General features: G+C 38.2%; 1 pseudogene; it reads right to left on the bottom strand.

Moving 5' to 3' along the window:
* Positions 1-303: 303 nt before the first annotated feature.
* LOC127445699 (kynureninase-like) lies at positions 304-10,385 on the bottom strand (annotated as a pseudogene).
* Positions 10,386-14,175: the final 3,790 nt, after the last annotated feature.

Genomic DNA, 14,175 nt, shown 5'->3' on the forward strand with positions numbered 1-14,175 from the left:
AAATATCAGCTATTCAATCTGGTCTCCACTGAAGTTTTCAGACAGTTTTGTAATTTACGGCACTGAACATTGCACTGCACTGTTGCTATTTTTTTTTTTTATTTTTTTTTATTAGAATCTGTTCTGAGGACTAATTCTAACAATAAAATTATACATATTTTGAAATGAATCTGATTTTTTTATTATTGTATACATTTTCTCTACTTAATTTTTATGTTAATTTAAAGCTAAAAAGTAACAAAATCACACAAATCAGGTTTTTCCATATTTTTTTGTTTATTATTATTATTATGGTAACAGAGTTGCAAAACATAAATCAAATAAAACAGCTCAAATATTACATAGTTTAAACCTCCTGAGGTTGATGAGGATTAATATTTTCTGAAGGATAAGCACTTCCTAATAATCACTACACTAAGAGTTTCAGGCCTAATTTTGCAATATAATATTAATGTGTGTGAAATTCTGATTATTAGCACCAAATAATCGCTTAATTTCTCCTTTGAAATCCCTCAAAACACAAGCTGAACTAAAGGAAAATATTAATTGTTCATTTTTAAACACCGGCATATAAACTTGACCTCTAATGATCTGTAATAGTCATATTGACACGCTTGTCTTACAGAGATCTTAATGAGCAGCTTTACAGAGCAGCAACAACGGCCAATAAAAACACTTCCACTGAATCAGCTGCAGTGTTGTTAATCAGTGGTGTTCAGAGCTGATCCCAGTACAGTGATAAAGAGGTGCACAGTGAATGTGTTGTAGAGAGGCACTGGAGCGATCCACAGGATGTTCGGATCTCTCATATCACTGAAACATCACACAAACACATCATCTCAACTCTATAACCATAAACTAACGTTCCCAGAATATAATGTTTTACACCTGTTTATCGTCAGAATACAAATGGATGTGATCCGTACAGGGACTCCTCTCCTCTCGAGCTCTTTAAACACAGCTCTGATTGTAAGTGAGAAAGAGAGCGAGAGCTTACAGCCCCTCTGCTCGGGGTCAGAGGGCGTGATGATGTCAACAGATGGTTTGTCAGGGTAGGACTCGTCTTTACTGTAGTGATGTTTAATGAGATACTCCAGATATCTTGTCAACAACACTGACTTCCTCCTCAAGGACTTCATGCTCGTCTTGTTAAAAATCTGGACAGAAATGTGCATGCACCAAAAATACTTTTCTGCATGAATTATACTGAAATTAATCAATATTTATAAACACAGAAATGTCAACAGTTAAAATGAGGTATATTTAAACACTTCATATTGGAATAGTGCATCTGATATTATAATTAATATTTACTATAATTTTATTTCTTTAGGGGCTCTATTTTTGTGAGTGTGCAAAGAGCTACTCGCTACAACTGTGTGCAATGTCTCAACTAATTTTCATATGAACACTAATTCTAAGTGCAGTTATTATGCCAGCACAAAGCACAAGTGTGCGTGGGTGTACTGTATGTTAATGAAGTGCCACAAAACGCAATTTGCTATTTTCCTGATAAATCAGTCATTGCACTAAGACCTTTCAAAACCATGTCTGTTTTCAGTGCAAAGTCCAAATTCAGTTCCTGCATTTGCAGTTTGGAGGTGATAATAAAGTTCATGTCCAAACTCTGAAAATATAGAGGAACATTAAATTATTTCCATGACGAGCACAGCTGTTGCTGTTTTATGAAACAAATATTTATGAGATTTGTGTAAAACCTTCTAAAATGTCATGGTTTATTTTTCAATTATTATTATCATTGTTTATATTTACAATTGTATTTATGATCTAATTTATATTGCTATTTTTCCACCTGTTGTCATAGTGTGTTTGGATTTAGTATGAATTTTTTGACCTCTTCATTATTTTTATTATATTTTCATTTTTGTTTGGAGTGTAATTTCAATTAAGAAATATTTTTAGTTAAATTTTTGGTGTTTCAATAATTTAATTACATCTTTCCAAAATCAAAATCAACCAGTAAAAGTGAAGTGCAGATGAAAATGATTAATAATACTCACATTGTCTATAATTTAACTGAGTGTACATCCAAATCCTGACGAGAACCACATTTTCCACGTGTATACACTGGCGGTTTGGAATAATGAACAGATTTTGCTCTTATGGAAAGAAATTGGTACTTTTATTCACCAAAGTGGCATTGAACTGATCACAATGTATAGTCAGGACATTAATAATGTGAAAAATTACTATTACAATTTGAAAAAAAAAAAATGTCAGAACTTCTTAAACTACTTCAAAAAATCCTCCACGTGCAGCAATGACAGCTTTGCAGATGCTTGTTATTCTAGCGGTCAGTTTGTCCAGATACTCAGATGACATTTCACCCCACACTTCCTGTAGCACTTGCCATAGATGTGACTGTCTTGTCGGGCACTTCTCACGCACCTTACAGTCTAGCTGATCCCACAAAAACTCAATGGGGTTAAGATCCAGAACACTCTTTTCCAATTATCTGTTGTCCAATGTCTGTGTTTCTTTGCCCTCTCGAACCTTTTCTTTTTGTTTTTCTGTTTCAAAAGTGGCTTTTTCTTTGCAATTCTTCCCATAAGGCCTGCACCCCTGAGTCTTCTCTTTACTGTTGTACATGAAACTGGTGTTGAGCGGGTAGAATTCAATGAAGCTGTCAGCTGAGGACATGTGAGGCGTCTATTTCTCAAACTAGAGACTCTGATGTACTTATCCTCTTGTTTAGTTGTACATCTGGTCTTCCACATCTCTTTCTGTCCTTGTTAGAGCCAGTTGTCCTTTGTCTTTGAAGACTGTAGTGTACACCTTTGAAATCTTCAAGCATTGTATAGCCTTCATTCCTCAAAACAATGATTGACTGATGAGTTTCCAGAGAAAGCTGTTTCTTTTTTGACCTAAAATTGGCAACTCAAAAACAAACACAAAGACAATCTTCAGCTTCATTTAATGAACCAAATGTCTTTCAGCTGTGTTTGATATAACAGCAAGCGATTTTCTAGTATCAAATGATCAATTTAGCATGATTACTCAAGGATAAGGTGTTGGAGTGATGGCTGCTGTCTAGATTTGATCAAAAATGACTTTTTTCAAATAGTGATGGTGCTGTTTTTTACATCAGTAATGTCCTGACTATACTTTATGATCAGTTGAATGCCACTTTGGTGAATTAAAGTACCAATTTCCATCCGAAACAGCAAAATTTGTACATTACTCCAAACTTTTGCAGCCAACATTCATGGGCTGTATGCTCAATTTCAGTTAAAATATCCTATATTTACTGTGTATTATCACATTGAGAATAAATATGTTCATCTAAAAGCTGATAAATGTGTCTTTCAGAGGCTTTATATGGAGTTAGGATGAAAATAAGGTGCATTTCAAACTGTTCTGAGACCAGTGCAGACAGACAGCACACTGGAGGTTAAGTCATTCACTAAATAGGGAGCAAGGGAGCATCCTATAGCTCTCTATGCAGTTAAGTGCATTCACTCCTAAAATCTGATCAAAAGTTCAGTTTCAGGCTGCAGATGATGTTTGGATCACTCAACATGTTTGACAGACATGGGACAATGATAATCAGTACATAGATTCAGAATTTATAATGTATCATTTTATTTTAACATGGTTGACAGTGATTGGATGATGCTGGATATTACTTTGAATCTGAATTAATTATGCTAATTTCTGATGTAATGTCTGTAACATCTCAAAAACATGAATAATCAACACTCCTGGAAACATAATAAACAATTTGATGAAAAAAATCTGAATTTCTGTAGCTTGGTATTATTTAAAATGTCACAACCTAGTGGACATATGAGGATATACATTTTTAGGAAAACTATTTGCTTGATTTTGACTATTTGGAAATTTTTCAGATGAAAATGCCACCACAGTTGTAGAATGACCAATCTGGCAAACTCTTCTTGGAAAGTGTCAAGCAGTGGTAATAGTATGTTGTATGAAGGTTGTCAAAAGTTGTATAATAGGTGTGTATGTTGTGTGCTGTCTGCAGTGGTCTGACCTCTAGACTGGCCTGTAGAGGGCACACCAGTAAGATGGGCTGGTTTGACAGGCGGAATCCATTTACACCAGATTGAAGCTCCAGTTCTGCACAATTAAACTTTTTCATCAACACACTTCAGATATTTCTACATGGATCAGATGAACATTTCATAAAACTGTCACCTATGTACTGCAGATAATGAATGCTGTGACTGATTTGGCTCATTTTTATTGCAAAAAGACAGTATATTATATAATTCTTTTTAACTGGTGTTTAAATAATTCACTGAAATGTTTGTTGAACTGTATGTGATGAATGACAGAATTATTTGAGGTTGAGCACAAGATAAATACCGTTGTTCATGAGGAATCTGGTTTTCAGGTTGTGACCCCACCAGCCCAACAGCCTGATACACACACACACACACACACACACACACACACACACACACACAGACACAGACACAGACACAGACACACACACACACACACACACACACAGACACAGACACACACACACACACACACACACACACACACACACACACACACACACACACACTCATATTCTATGTTTTTATATCATTGTGGGGACTCTCCATAGACTTCCATGCATTTTATGGATTTTATACAGATCTAATGATAATTTCTATTCCCTAACCCTAAACCTAACCCTTACAGAAACCTTTCTGCATTTTTACAAAAAAACATCGTTTAGTATGTTTAATAAGCCATTTCCTTCATGGGGACCGCTGGCTGGTCCCCACAATGTAGGTGATCTCAGGATTTACTATCCTTGTGGGGACATTTGGTACCCACAATGTAATATAAAAATGCACACACACACACACACACACACACACAGACACACACACACACACACTCACACACTCACACACATGTTGGTGCAGCTATCATTATGAGGACTCTCCATAGACATAATGATTTTTATACTGTATGAACTATAGATTCTATCCCCTAACCCTAACCCTACCCCTAAACCTAACCCTCACAAAAAACTTTCTGCATTTTTACATTTTCAAGAAAACATCGTTTAGTATGTTTTTTAAGTGATTTGAATTATGGGAACACTAGAAATGTCCTCATAAACCACCCAAACCCACCCACACACACAAACACACACACTACATGAGTGTGTTTATTTCACAAATAAACACTATAGAGTGTCTGTATGATATTCACTCTGGTTTAATGGTGTTAGCATGTTTTTCATGTATAAATGCACCTGCTAAACCACCTGCTCCTGAATTCACATACTGAACAAACCATATATTAAACACACATGCATATATATATACACTGTATATACTGTATATGTATATATATAGTATAGACTCAACATTAATTCCCTACATATACAACAGAATGTACTTTCTATTTCTTACTCATGAACATACTGTAATAATGGAGAAGCTGAAATACTAAAGACACAGAAATATTTACAAGGTAACAAGAAGTGTTACCTTATAAGAGCACCAACACACAAAATCCACATTCCAGTCATGAAGTCGCAGTTCTATGTTTCCTACAGCATTTGCACAATCATATATATATATATATATATATATACACACACACACACACACACACACACACACACATTTGAAAAAACACAACAAATGTATAAGACTGTGTATAATTGTACTGTCAGGAAAATCCTGACCACTCACAGCTCTATAAAACCATTCACACTGAATCAGAGGGTAGAGTGATTATATGAGGGGATAAAGTCCTCTTTCGCCCCTGTTTACCTTTACAGAACCCTCCCTGGTTAAAGTTACTGGCATCTCTCTGGCTTTATAGACCCCACAGAAACAGATATACAGAGCAAATATCCCCATGAGCTCCAGTTACCAGCAGTATTCTCATATCTGATGTGACCGTGACTGTGTATGAACAATCAAACTGAACTGACTTACAAACTCATCATTAAGAATCTCTTAATTACCCACGACCTTTGCCATCAGACCCTCCAGGTTTTCTTCCACCCAGGCCCAAGGTCGTGACTCCGGATCATGAGATGCGACCATGGGTGCCACTGGAAACAAGATGACAGATAGCATGTGGGTTAAGATTGCTGTAGTATTATATACTTACACACTGTAACATCGGAAGTATTCATTGTATGTTAAAAAATACATGTAATGCTGAAAAAATATTACATGGTAAAATATGCTATGTATGTAGAAGTAGGTATGAACTACCTAATTTATGATGAAAATGCATGTTTTATTTTAAAAGAAAATAAATATAAAATAAACTTTAATGGTTAAAAAAAAAAAAAATCATCTCCTTAAATCTCTGCATATAATTTATTTAATTTTAATTTTAATAAATCTCCTTCAAACTGTGTTAGAAGCTTTGAGAATCTTTCTGTCATTTAAGACATTAAAAGACACTTATGTGCTCAAGCTGACACCCCTCCGGAGGCCTCGAGCCAGGGACTCAATTTGGCCGGAGAGGTGAAAGAGATTCAGCGAGAATTGCTGAATGTATCGGCAATGCTGATGAAGGTCGTTGCTGACTTGGAGGATCTTGCTGCAATATGTTGATCAATCACAGCCATGGAGTCGAAATTTACTGAGATGGTTACAAGAGTAGGGGATGTCGAGAAACGGATCGATTATCTGGAGTCATCGGAGATGGAATTAGCTGCTAATCCGCTAGCGATCAAGGCAAACTTGGAGCGTGTCTGGGAGAAGCTGGAGGATTTGGAGAATCGTAACCGGTGGAATAAAGTCCGAATTGTTGAAATTCCTGAGGGAGCAGAAGGTCAGAATATGGTGGAATTCCTGTACGGGCTCTTTCCGAATCTGCTTGACATAACAGGCCATAAGCTGGAAATCGAGAGACCTCACATGGTCCCGGCTCGGCAATCCGCTGAAGGAGACAGACCCCGATCAATTCTGGCCAAATTTCTGAGATCATCTGATAAAGATCTCGTGTTATGCGAGGCGAGGAGTAAAGGAAGGCTTTCTTGGAAGAACCACAGCATTTTCTTGTTCCCAGACTTTGCAGAATTCAACAAGAGAGAAATGTGATCAATTCTTGCCCCTATTTTGCCATTGCAAAGCCTTTCTATCAAACTAACCGGAGAGGTTAAATTTACACTCCGATATCTCACATTTGCGCTCAGTATGGACGAATAGTATACTAAGAATGGCCAATTCAGACAGTTATTTAAATGTTGCCACGAGCATATGCCATGTACCTAAAATTACGTATTAATAAGTCACCTATCGGACTGAGTCAGAGTCGATTGTGATGGGGTCACTACACTCGGTGACCTATGCCAGAGTGGAATGCTTAAGATCCTTTGAAAATCTGGTTCAACATTCTGGGATTCTTAGATCTCAGTTCTGATAGGTATTTATACTGCTCTGTACTGTTTCTGGGAGTAGCACACGCCCCTAAAGCGGCAGATACTCTGGGAGAGGTGATTACTGCTTTGGAAAAGGTCATGAGGCATCAGTGCATTACTCCTTCGTAATCCAGAGTCTAGGGGACGGAGCTGTAACGTTCTATCAAGAGCTTATGGGAGAAAGACCTCAACTATTGTGTTGGAGGAGGGATTGTGGAGTAGTATTCTTACAGAACATCGAAGTCTGCATCTAGAGATGCAATTGGGTGCACCTTATGCAATTCAAGATTTTACATAGATTCTATTGGACCCCCTCTAGATTGTATAGGCTCAGTCTTAAAGACACACCCACCTGCTGGCGATGCCAATCAGAAGATGGAGACACAACCCATGTTTTTTGGTGGTGTGTCAAGATCCAAGAATTTTGGATGAAGGTTCAGTGTTTTATATGTGACATATTGGGCACTCAGATTTCATTTTGCCCCAGACTCTGTATTTTGGGCAATGGGGCGGTCATCAGTAAGTAGGATAAACACATAAAAAATTGGGTTCTGACCAGTGTCATGATTGGTAGGCAGGTCAGTGGTAAAGGGATGGAAGTCAGCTGGCTACCACCCCTGGAGTTTGCTAGTTCGAATGCCAAGGTGGGCTGAGTGACTCCGGCCAGGTCTCGATGAAGCAGCCAAGTAGAAGGCTGTGGTTGCTAGGGATTTGTGTAATAGTCACATGGGGTAACCTCCTTGTGGTCGCTATAATGTGGTTGGATTCTCGGTGGAGGCGACTGTGGTGAGATTGAAGCGTGGTTGTCATTGTGTATGATTAGTGTAGATTATCCTCTATACGTACTATGTCTTATGTGGTCTACACATGTGACCACAGGGGTGTTCGTTGGGGTTCAGGGTGGGGTTGGTGATTGGGGAGGGGGAGGGTTAATAGCGGGGGTTAAATGTTAAATGTTGATTTAATGTATATACACTACCGGTCAAAAGTTTTGAAACACTTCTTTATTATAATTATTTTTCACATTTTTAGAATAATAGTAAAGTCATCAAAACTATGGAATAACATAAACTGAACTATGGGAATTATGTTGTGACTAAACAAAATCCAAAATAAATCAAAACTGTGTTATATTTGAGCATCTTCAAAGTAGTCACCCTTTGTCTAGAATTTGCAGACATGTACTCTTGACATTTTCTCAACCAACTTCTTGAGGTATCACCCTGGGATGCTTTTTAAACAGTATTGAAGGAGTTCCCATCTATGTTGGGCACTTATTGGCTGCTTTTCTTTATTATTTGGTCCAAGTCAAAGTTTTATTACATTATAGTTTAATTAAATAAATTAATATGGTGGCACAACTACAAAACTAATTTCAAACATTTAAGCATATGCCTTCAGATCAAAAGATTTTTAAGATCATGAGAAACATTTCAGTCGTGTTTCAAAACTTCTGACCGGTAGTGTATGTTGTGTTTTTCTTTGTTATATATCTATGAATCAATAAAAAATGTTAATTGAAAAATAAAGAAATATCTGCATATAATTTATTTAATTTTAATTTTAGGCTTTGAGAATCTTTCTGTCATTTTGTTTATTTCTTTTTTCAATCAGAGTGGTGGCTAATACCAAGCTACCCAAGTTTTACTGTAGTAACAATACCCGTAGTATACTGTAAAAAATGTTAGTAATTTTAACAGGAATATTTTTAAGTAATTCAGTAATTCAGTTTTCTTAACTGTAAGTAAAAAAAACAAGAAAAGATACTTAAAAAAATGCATGTAATTTTACTGTAAAATGTTAATCAAGACATTAAATATACAATAAACTTAATGGTAAAATAATGTAAAAATAAAAAAGGAACATTTGTTTTTTTCATTTGCATTGGAAGTGTTGGCTAAAACCAAGTTTTACTATAGTAACAACACCCATAGTATACTGAATAATGTTAGTAATTTAAACAGGAGAGAAGATCTGAAATGCTTCAGTAAAAACCTTTTATTTAGTTACCTGTAAGTGAATTTTTTATTTTTAAATATTTTAAAAAATAATAATAATTTTACTGTAAAATGTAAGTGCATATTTACTTAACAAAACAATACATATATTTTAATGGTAAAATAATCTACAAATTAGTCTTTGATATTTAACAAATATGAAAAATACAGAGCTTCAAAAATTTTCTGAAACACTGTCACTGTATTTTTTTTGTTACACTGTCACTGTAGTTTCTGGCAACCAGTTTTTTATGTAAATTTAACAGTTCAATAATTCGTATGCTACTATGGTATATATGGAGAAATTATGGATAACCTGGTAATTGTTTATAAAGGTTTCTGTTAAAATTTTAGCATAAGAATATTCAGCTGATTCAGGTTATATTAGCTGATTAAATATCATGAAAGAACACATACGTTTTGGGCCATTTCTCCAACTCTTCATCGATTTATTTTTTAGCGTTTTTCGGTTGCAGACTGAGTAAATTCCCCACGAAATAAACACAATCTTCAGAGCCATCCACAAGAGACAAATCTGCTAAAAACACCAGAGAAATCAGGACAAATCTGAAGATATATCATCATGATAAAATCTGTCATGTGACCATAAACTGTAATATAATAACAGCTACAGTGACAGTGATGATCTATCTGCTCATAAACTCATATTTTATAGATGTATTAAACACTGTCTCACATGGAGGTAGGTCAGATATTTTTGGGATGATGAACTCCTGTTGCAGGTGTCTTAGATCATCACATTGGTCCAGATGTTCTGCAACCTTGTGTGATGTGGGACTGCATCTCAAATCCTGTGAGACCCTCATGATCGTCTTTTGTGGACTCTCCATGGTCAATGATCTGCAGTACAGATGAACTGGATGAACACAATTTCAAATCAACCAAAACCTGATAAAACTTCAATAATTTCTCCTCTTCTATCTGAGACATTTAAAAACTCACCAGAAATGTCGCTTCAAATGCTAAGGGTGACACACTTTCACTTTGCTCTTCAACCCCATGAGTAAATATGTCGAACTCGAGCTAATCATTTCTAGAGATGGTGATTGTGTACTACAGTAGAAATGTCCTCATTTATTATGTTGTCTCTCAAAGACATTTTATAACAGTATGAACAGAGGAAACACACATTTCCTGTTAACACATTTACATCAACTGTGATGAGATAATTCACTGCAGGTCACATAATTAAAGTGTCAGATTGTTCCTCTACACACATCACTTTTCCTTTCAGTGTAATCGTTTATATGCCCCTCAGTTTCTAAACCCTGCTAGGCCTGCTAATTTAGCAAATCTAACTGCTAGAAATCCTAAAATATTGCATGTTTACCTATGTAGTAGATAGCTACTTAACAATGAAAATGCACATACTACTTTTATTTAATACATAACTAAAGTTAAATTAAAAATTTCTCTTTCTTTGTGTTCTTGGTTAGCATGCTAACCAATTAGACTGCTAACATATAATTTACTATTTAAGTACATGAAATGATATAAAATCTTTGTAGAATTTTGTGCTTTCTTCTTAAAGTAATTGTCAGGATTCTGCCATTAGTTTTGGGTTTTTTCCCCTTTGTGGCAGAGCCCTGACATGTATGTGTTCCATGTCTGTTTTATGTCTTGTGTCTGGATTCAGCCACTTCGGTTGGTTTGGTTTATTTACTCTGGCTGAGTCCAGACACGTGTGTTTTGTCTTGTGTTATATGAATGCACTTCTTATTTCCTTGTGCATTCATGTTTGACTTGTCTTCAGTGATAACCCCGCCCTCTCGTTCGTCTACCTGTTTGATTATTAGTTTATTCATTTCACCTGCCTTCCTCGTTTCCCTCCTGATTTCTCTCCCTTTATTATCTCCCTTTGTGCTCTGTCTGGTGCCAGTTCGTTGTGGGATGTTGCTGTGTTTATTTCCCCTGTTAGGTCCCTGTCAGTCGTGTTCCAGTCCAGTCAGATTTCTGTTGGTTCCCTGTTCCAGCCCAGCCCATCATTGTGTTGTCACCCTCGACTGTGTTTGTTTTTCTCCATTGGGGTAATTTTTGTTTGTTTGTGTTATATTTTTGTTAAATAAAAACCCTAATCGCTATTCTGCATTTGAGTCCTGCCATTTCCTCAACCGAACCTGACATAACTGGCCATTTTTGGACTCAGCAGAAGTGATGGGCTTCTTCCTTTTTCCATCTCTCACTCCCCGGGGTTCCATTAGAGAGTGTTCAATCCAGCTCGCCTAGCTTCATTCCCTCTGTTGGGGAGGCGGACGGACGTGAGGGTTTTTGCCACCGAGTTCCTCAGAACAGCAGATGGGCTGAACTACATCAACGCTGCTCTCAAGGACCTTTTTAACACCTGCCTTGAGAGTCCCCTGGGTGCTTGGGAGATGGGAAGTCTGGGGGTCTTGTCATTCAAGGGATTTGTTAGTTACCTGTCCCAACAGGTTCATTGGGTCACACCCGATTATGGATAGCCCCCAAGGAGCGACAGTTCCACCGTCGGCCCCTCTGACGATGGGGTCCCCAGACCTCCGATAACTCCTAAGTGGAGGAGAAGGAAGAAAGAAAAGCTCAGCTGCACCCTTCCAGCCCAAGCCCGCTGCTGTTCACCTGGAGGCGGAGGGGCTTGCTGCTGTCCGCCTGGAGGCAGAAGGGCCAGTTGCTGACTGCCAGGAGGCCATCGATGGGCCTGTCCAGTTCCCCGTGGCCGCTGATGGGCCTGTCCAGTCCCCAATTCCCGCCGCGGCCCTGCCTGACACCTGCCCAGCAGCCACCGCCAAGCCTGACCTCTTTCCAGTGGCCGCCACCATGCCTGACCCCATCCCTGTCCTCAAACCTCCTCCCAGGCTGCGGACCCCACCCCCTTCCTGGACCCTCCTCCCAGGCTGCCGGACCCCGCCCCCTTCTTGGAACCTCTTCTCGACCACCTGATCCTGTCCTCTACCTTGAGCTGCCTCCCAGGCTGTCAGACCCCAACCCCTTCCTGGATCCTCTCAGGGTGTCTGATCCTGACAGACCCCACCCCCTTCCTGGTCCCTTCTCTCAGGCCGCCTGACCTTGCCCCCTTTAAGCTTCATCCCTGGCCACCAGATCCTGCCCCCTACCTGGACCCTCCTCCCTGGCCACCAGACCCCGCCCCCTTCCTGGAATCTCCTCCCAGGTTGCCTGACCCCACCCCCTTCCTGGACCCTCCTCCCTGGTCACCAGACCCTGCCCCCTATCAGAAGCCCCCTCCCCCCCTTGGTCTGTTCCACTGGCTCCACCCTGGTCTGTTCTGTCTGCGCCCCCCTGGACTTTTCTGTTTGCCCCTCCCTATCTTTATCATGTTTTTTATTTTCTGTCTAGTTTTTGGTGACATCTGTTATCCATCCCATTGAGAGGGTGTATTGTCAGGGTTCTGCCCTTAGTTTTGGGGTTTTTCCCCTTTGTGGCAGAGCTCTGACATGTACATGTTCCATGTCAGTTTTATGTCTTGTGTCTGGACTCCACCACTTCAGTTGGTTTGGTTTATTTACTCTGGCTGAGTCCAGACACTTGTGTTTTGTCTCATGTTATGTGAATGCACTTGGCTTTGTATTTTCTAATTTCCTTGTGCATTCGTGTCTGCCTTGTCTTCAGTGATAACCATGCCCTTTCATTTGCCTTGTTACCTGTTTGATTATTAGTTTCACCTGCCTTATTTGTTTCCCTCCTGATTTCTTTCTGGTGCCAGTTCATTGTGGGATGTTGCTTGTGTTTATGTCCCCTGTTTGGTCCCTGTCGGTCCTGTTCCTGTCCAGTCGGATTTCTGTTGGTTCCCTGTTACAGCCCAGCCCGTCATTGTGTTGTCACCTTGGACTGTGTTTGTTTTTCCCCTTCAGGATAGTCAACCAAACCTGACAGTAATATTTAAAACAAGTTAAGCTGAATCGACAGCATTTGTAATATTACCACAAAAATTATTTTTTACTCGTTCCTCATTCTTTAAAAAAAGCAACAATCTGGGTTAGAGTGAGGCACTAAAAATGGGGATTGGAAGCACTTAATCCAACTGGAATGAAATGCATTGACTATGTTCACATATGGTATCTGAAAACACAAAACAAATTAGACCATTTTCTTAACATTTTATTGGTTTTATTTCACTTTGTTACACCTGTTGTGTTTCCGGTCAAAAGTGACCAACCAAAGTGTGTTGAACGCCCTTTTGTGCATTGTTTATCCATGTATACTCTTTGAGGAATACTTCAAGATCTCCTTATCTCATTATGTTGTGTTTAGGCTTTTTTTAATCGGGACAGTCTGCTGTAAGTTACGATATGTCATCGTCTATGTTATATGTATGTTTCAGGAAGTAATAAGGAAAACTTGACAAAAAGACACTCCTGTTTATTACATTTATGTGTCAGTGGGAATTTCATACACTCAAACTAACTGCAGTTTGGCCTCATAGTGAAACAAGTTTGCTCATTGCGTTCTAAAAACTGAGACCTTTCCAATGATATATAACACATGGCTACTCATCTTTTTTATGTTTGTACTCTTAATATAATTGAGATTACAAATTTGTGAATAAAGAGAGCAAAACAGTTCTGATTTGTCAGCAAATTAAAAATAATTATTTACAGTTTTTCTCAATCGCTTTGGCACAATCGTCAAATGACTATTAAACTTCGTCAAACTATATGACTAACTATATGAATATTAGGTCATTTGTTCACATGACTATAGTCATTTATAATTGCTTTGGCAAAAAAATGCATTGAGTAAGACTTACAGATCAAAATAGTTTGCATTCATTTGCTAAATAGAACA

This window comes from Myxocyprinus asiaticus, chromosome 9, assembly GCF_019703515.2.
Source record: "Myxocyprinus asiaticus isolate MX2 ecotype Aquarium Trade chromosome 9, UBuf_Myxa_2, whole genome shotgun sequence".
In the NCBI taxonomy this organism is placed as follows: domain Eukaryota; kingdom Metazoa; phylum Chordata; class Actinopteri; order Cypriniformes; family Catostomidae; genus Myxocyprinus; species Myxocyprinus asiaticus.